This window comes from Symphodus melops (assembly GCF_947650265.1).
Source record: "Symphodus melops genome assembly, chromosome: 1".
NCBI lineage: Eukaryota > Metazoa > Chordata > Actinopteri > Labriformes > Labridae > Symphodus > Symphodus melops.
This window is the reverse complement of record NC_136691.1, coordinates 49447499-49454548: the sequence shown is the minus strand read 5'-3', so window position 1 is coordinate 49454548 and position 7050 is coordinate 49447499. Positions and strand designations below refer to the sequence as shown.

The 7050-nt window shown below is 40.7% G+C and overlaps 1 protein-coding gene across 5 annotated transcripts in view; it reads left to right on the top strand.

The window, feature by feature from the left end:
• Positions 1 to 5938: 5938 nt before the first annotated feature.
• sema6a (sema domain, transmembrane domain (TM), and cytoplasmic domain, (semaphorin) 6A) overlaps positions 5939 to 7050 on the top strand; it is a 110542-nt gene continuing 109430 nt past the window's right edge. For all 5 annotated transcript variants that reach the window (XM_079343221.1, XM_079343219.1, XM_079343220.1 and 2 more), the window contains exon 1: positions 5939 to 6339. The gene's annotated coding sequence lies outside the window, so the exon portion shown is untranslated. The remainder of the gene's footprint in view (positions 6340 to 7050) is intronic.

The following is a 7050-nucleotide window of genomic DNA, read 5'->3' as shown; positions in this document are numbered from 1 at the left end:
TTGTCAGAGCTGATGGGCGTCCTGTGTGTGTAAATCTGAGATCAGCACAGAATCTGATCATTTTAAGAGTACCGGTCACTCCCTCATCACAGCCGACCAGGCTGAAAGTGGGCAGATTCTGGTTATCGGTGCACCTCTATCAACAATCAGTGTGTTTAAAACAATAGAATGATTTTAAATGCCAACATCAAGGTTTACAGGTGTCAACGTTTTCTGTGTCATCACCAACTCTTCCTGCATCTGAACTGACACAGAGAAACACTTTGTAGGCACAATAAATAAGTGAAATAGTTAAATATCAATGTGAGGAAATTGCATGATAAAAGTGATACAAAACAATGAAAAAACTGAACACAGCAAGAACTAAAGACAGTTGACAGAGTACGGACAATGACTGCTGTATATGTCCGGGGTGAAGAAAAGGGGCTTGAAAAAAAGAAAGCTGCCAACTAGAAACCAATTGTGTGATTTTGATGAGATGAATTCATGAACACATAAACTAAAATGTTATAAACCTAACCTGAAAGTAATGATTTCCTGAATTAAAAAATGATCACCTGGCTGACGTGCTCCGTGTGGAACGCTGAAGGTTCAAGGGAATGTGTTCAAACTTAAATATTGTCACAGGGGAAACATATTACGTCTGCACTTACCACTGACGTCAACAACCTCTCTGTGTCTCTCTTTTAGACCTCATCAGCAGCATGACGTCCATTTGTGAGGTAGATGAGGGAAGGGGGAAGGACACAGAATCACAAGCACATGCACTCAGCCCCAACACACTCAAACACACTTCGTCCCATCTGAGATTCTGAGAACTGTGCTCTCTAACTGTCACTCCTAGTTACAGACCTATCATGCAGAAATGCTGACTTATTCATGGCTTTCATGCAAACCTGGATGCACAGAGGAAACTGAAGCTGGCTGGGGCGAGGCTGAGCTTGCTGCTGGGTGTGTGTGTGTGTGTGTGTGTGTGTGTGTGTGCATAGTCTGATTAACAGTACTGTGCTTACTATACTCTCCCCAGACATGCTTGACATCACCATTACGGGTCAGACCCACACTTCTAAAAACACAAATATTCAGGATGTTGTGCCGACGACGATGCTAGGCTTATACTCAGGGTCACTTGCTAATAATTTAATGTTTTTGGCAACGATTGACTCCATTTTAATGACTGGATAGAAATAGTGTTTTTTTGCAGTGAGTAAGGAAGAAGTCATTTTAAAGGTTGTCTCAGTATATTAACATATTACAGCACATCGACTGAAAGTAGCTGAGAAAGGAACTTTACCTCTCATTGTGTCTGAAACCCCAGTCAACTTTTCCTCATGAGTTCACGGGCTCCATTATACATTTCATGTCTTTTCAAGAGAGCATTAAACATTATTCTTTAAAATGTGATCTAATTTTAGGTCAAATTGAGAAAAAGAAGCTTTGGCATAAGAGCATGGCTACCTGAGATAAGAATAAACGCTGACACTAAAAAAAGGCCGTGTTCAGCATAAGGGTGAGCCTGATGTTTTATTTTCATAAACTTTTAGTTTAAAGCTTACTTTTTTGAATGGATGTCCATGATTGGACATTAAACACAGCATTCAATATTAAAAATAATGTTAGTTAAATACAGTTGGATTCTGACACTTGAGTCATTCATGAAAGAAGATTTAATGGAATTTGAAATTGGCTACAAGCCCCAAACGAGGTGGAGAGGCCGATGCAATCCCTAACAAGGTATGCTGACCACAATCATGCCTGACATTCAAAGAACATGCGGACAACAGCATGCTGTACTTGGTTAATGGTTTGGACAGTTTGTGAACCTCTTCTTAAAAGTGGCTTACAGCGTCCTGGATTTGAAATAACTGCAGTAAACCACATCAACGAAATATTATTATAAAATCATTGCCAACGTGTTACCGATAATTAACAGGAACAAACTCTGTTGTCGAAAATTGTTGGTGAAAATTAGATTATTTAGCATTTGTGGAATTCAATTGTATCTGAATATAAATCAGATACCCCAAACCTTTTACCACTGAGCTGCAAGAACATGAAGCAGTGCAGCACAAAAACAGATTCTGTTCTCAGTGTTCTTGGAGACCAATTAAAATGGTGTGAAAGTGTTACTTGCCTTGTTGCATAGTGCTAAAAAATGTGAATGCTCCTCTTGTGATTCTTTTTGTCTGTATTAGTTACTGTCTGCTAATGATCCAGACACAAAGAAAGGGTGCTAATAAAGGGGAAGATGAGGAATCTTAACACATCATGACATAGTGTTTCAGAGCTTCACTTACAGGCAGGTATTCAATTTGTGCATGTGTCTGTTCGTCTGTATCAGGGTGCATCTGTTCAAGCGGTTCAAGCAACCACGCATATGTGTACAGTGTGAGTGACATCCATTGGATGACTGTCAGGCATCTAATGATCATTATTCAGCTGCTGGAGGGGAAACAGGGTGTCTGTTTTTATGTGGGAACTGACACTCTTTTCCAGAATCTGTTGAATTTGTCTCTTGAGTTGATGTAAATGTGACAGTTAGCTCACACAGGAGATGACAAATGTACAGTAAACATTAACACAAAAATTCAACATAACTCAAGGAAATTAACTTATAATTATGTGCTTTTAGATGTTAACGTAGTCAATTCACAACAGGTGTACCAGCTGTTTAACAAAAAGCACATCTTTTGTATGTGTTTTTAGTTTTTGTACATTTGTGCTTTTTTATTGGAGAGTTTTCTCTTCAGCCTATTTTGTTGCCTACATTGTGACATATTATATCTCAGCAGATTGATTCTGTCAAGTGTCCAGCTGTCCACTCTTATCACACACTGCTCTGTTGATAAAATTGGCCAGATGCCATTGCATTGAAGGCTCACAGTTTTGTTTTTTTTAAATATTTTTTTGTTTATGTTTCCTCCCTTTATCACTCGTAATTACCTATATCTGCAGTAAATAATACACCTTGCAAAATAATGGTGCGTCACCTGCAATACAATATTTGGGTCCCACAGTGTTCTGAACCTGTACGGTGCACAGTGTCACTTCCCAGCCCGTTGGTGTTTACCCATGTTAGACTTGATCATTCTTATCCTCACTTCCCTGTCTGTTTTCAACATGTTCCACATGTGAATATCAATTATGAAACAATAGTAACAGCAGATTGCGGTCCATGCTATGAATGCAGATAGAGTCTGAGTCTTCCCAGGAGTCGTATATGGAAAGGTTTACCAATCAGCAGTACGATAGCCACAAATTTGAGATGTAACCGAGTGTTGATTCCTTTCCACTTTACACCCTTTGGGAAAAATAAACTGGCTGCACTGTCCATTAAAGCACTGAGAGTAGAGGCAGCAGACAGATTCATTGATTGGCCTGCAACACTGTGGCAGTTACTACTGTAAATGGGCTCTACTCCGTTCTCAGCTGTCTCTATGATCCACAGGTGAGCAGCAGCCATTAGGACTCTACAGCGATGGCGGTTTGAACAAATGATGCTTCTTATGTTTGTTTGCAGCGTCCAGCTCAGCAGGCTTTGAATAGACATCCTACCACCTGTATCATATTGTGATACAATATGGGTCTCTGCAGGATGAGACCCCAAACCCACAGCTATGTTTTCTTATAAAGCCTTTTCTGAGGTGATTAAAGTTTCCATTTGTGCTGGAAGTTATAAGAATAAGCAACTTTATTGATGATGAGTTAACTATAAACATAGATATGATAGAAAATCCCTGGCAGGGTGTTACCAAGACAGTGCATGGGTTTTATTTTAAAAATGGGTGCTGCCAGTGCAAAAACAGCGTCAGCGGGCATAGACCCTGAAGAATGCAAAGGGAACCATCTGCAAAGAAATGAGAAGTACTACTTTTCAAAAGGTATTTTATTTTCTTTAGTTTATGGAATATTGTGATCTATCGTTACATGATTGTCTTGCAATATATCAGGTAATTCAGAATCATTGTATTTTGATATTATCATCATATCATAAGTTACCCTGCTAAACCCGAGGTTTAAGAGCTTGAAAATGGAGCTGGGCTGAGGCCCAGCAGACTGGCTCGTGTGTGCTGTCCGTCTCAGCTGAGGGTTGTGGTTGTCGATCTATTTTAACCACCACTCCTCAACACACACACACACACACACACACACACACACACACACACACACACACACACACACAGTCCGAATGCACCTGGGACAAGTTTAGCAAGATAAGCGAGATAAGCTCTGACACGAGCATATTTCCAGAGTTCAAACTTACTGGTGAGCATCTTGACATTATTGAGCTTGAATTATACCCTGCCCGCCTCCCACACTTAGCAACACTTCCACTTCAAAGTGTGTGTGTGTGTGTGTGTGTGTGTGTGCGTGTGTGAGAGAGAGAGAGAGAGAGAGAGAGAGAGAGATTAAAGAATATAAAGAAGAGAGTGTGAAATACAGAAGGGTTTGTATGTAGTTTGTTTTGGTTAGAAGCTTGCAGCATTTGCATATCTATTGATGTTCGCAGATCAAAATGCTTTTTCTCATCTGCGTTTGCGTACAGTATCCATGATGAATCACCTGCATGTGCCAGGATCCTGCAAACTTGTAATCAAACTGAATTCAGACAGAATTTTAATGAGCTGGAACGAACCAGCAGTGCATTATACAGTAAGATGAGATGTGTAAAATATATGAATGCACTCCTGGTAGTTAATTGTCAAAGAAATGGTTGTATTTGTATAAGCCTAAACCACATGTTGACTTAAGATATTTTAAATAAACCACACAAAAAAGGCCAACTCTGTCTGTTAAAAACAAACTGCTCAAGTTTCTCTATCGTATGCAGGCTTGTATGAAGGTTCACTTTCCTGATAAATGACTTTTGTTTTTTGAAATGCCAGCAAATGAGGAAAGGCTGTTTAGGCATTAGTTTACATTAAAGGACAACAGTCAAGTGTTTGGCATTCAGCCTGTGGAGGCAGCCCTGTACTGTTACTGTAGAAAGACAGCAATAGAGCCTGACAGGCCACTACCCAGGAGCATAATTATACGCACTGCACATTATATAATGTTAAGCCGAGTATTGTATATACATTAGCGTTGGCCCATCAGGAGCTCATTGTGTATCTCTATTATCTAGTTGTGTACACATATCTGTGTGTACTCTGTAGTGCCTAGTCTGCGTGTATTGTGTATTTAGTAGCATGTGTAAGTAGTTACAGTATGTTTGTGTTTTGTGGCAGGTTTGCAGTGGTCTGTCTTGAAAATTGATGTTGATTTTGGCTGTTTGAAGCTGGTAGTGTGTGAGTTTACTTTGCGTGTGTGTGTGTGTGTGTGTGTGTGTGTGTGGGGGATTGTGGCCCAAATTAAGTCAACAACTTTCTGATTTTTGCTGATGTTGTTCAGACTTTACCTGATGGCCCTTTAGATGAGATAAGGGCCCATTTTTAAAAACGATGGCAAAGCATTTGTAACTGCATGCGTACCAGTGCCAGCATGGAACCGGGGGACCACCAGGGAAGGAAGTGCGCTTCAGAGACCAGAGACAAGTGACAAGAGACGCTTTGAACCTGATCACATACCGATTCGCATCGGCTGTGCACAAAAACGGTACAATGTTCGTCCATGCACAAAGGTGGACCTGCATCTTTATTGTTTCCTCAGAATTACCTCTGACAGTTTGCATGACAGAGAGCCAGCAGACCAGGCGGCATGTCAGGAAAAATAAGTTATTCTTAAATGAATTTCAAACTAAACTCTTGACATTTTCCTTTTATTCTGTGTCAAACTGCGCACGGGCTTTCTTTTTCTCCAACGCGCAATCTTCTGAAATGCCGCTGCGTAAAAATAGAAATACAGTTGTCCATAACTGGCATCCATTGACACAATACCCTCCGTTCCAGCGACGTAGCTCCTCCCTATGTATGTGTGAGAGCGTGTGTGTGTAGCGGGTGTGTGACAGCTGGGATCGCTGCGCTCCGCTCCAGTCTGGTAAAGCTTCATCTCCAAATAGGATGACCGTCGTCTTTTGTGGAAGGGACTGATGCAGCGCCGCAGCTAGCTCTGGGACACTCGCTTGGTTCTTTGCGTCCAATTAAACCTGAGGGGAGTTTAAAAGCCTAAACGAACGTTTTTTTTCCCTCTCTCTTGGTTGGATTTCCGATGGATATTCTCGTTTGAAAAGGTGTGATTTGAGCGCGGCATGTAACAAAAAGAAGCGCAAGAGAAAAGTAGCGCTCGTATTGTTATTCCGTAGCGAGCACCGTCTGAACTGCTTTGAGAGCCATATCCAATGGATTACTAAAAGACAGAGCTGTGAAACAACTCAGAGGCATATCCATTCATGAGCTGAAGGTAAGATTTCATTGTTTATTTCAAACTTTAGGTGCGCTTATAGCCTGAATCAGTCTTTCTCCAGCCCCGGAGGCTTCTTGTCTGTTCAGTCAGGCAGGCTGCCGGGTGACAAGTGCACCAGCTTTACAGCGTTACTTTAGCAACTTGATTTGGCGTTTATAAATAACACACCTAACGTTGTACAACAATATAAAGTGGCCTTAATGTATGTTTAATTTTACAAATACAATCATCTTCTGTCGATGTAAACAGACCACAGTTTCGTGCGTAATCCCTCTAATGCTTGTTTATCCATTCTGCATAGAGAAGACTGTCTCAGAAGGTCTTTAGCTCATCAAACTGAGTTTGAACAAAAGGAAAACAATGTTTCCATCAATCCGGGTAGCAAGCACATGGAGGTAGAATAAAATGGTTTGTTGTGGGAACTTGCTGGACTCGGAGTGACGGTTATCCTACTGCTCCTCCGTTTAACAACACTTCTTCCAACCCCTGTGACTCTGTAGGCTTAAAATGCTGGGGAAAAATACAGCCACCAAACGACCACATTTATCCCAGATTACAAGGAGAAAAATCAGTAATCACATACATACAAACATATTCATGCCCAATTTCTTATAAAAACTCGTAAAAACTGAAATGCTTGTTACGTTGCTCCTGTGCACGATGGGAATTTTATCTTCCAATTATTTTCACATGATTGGAAATTGGAAA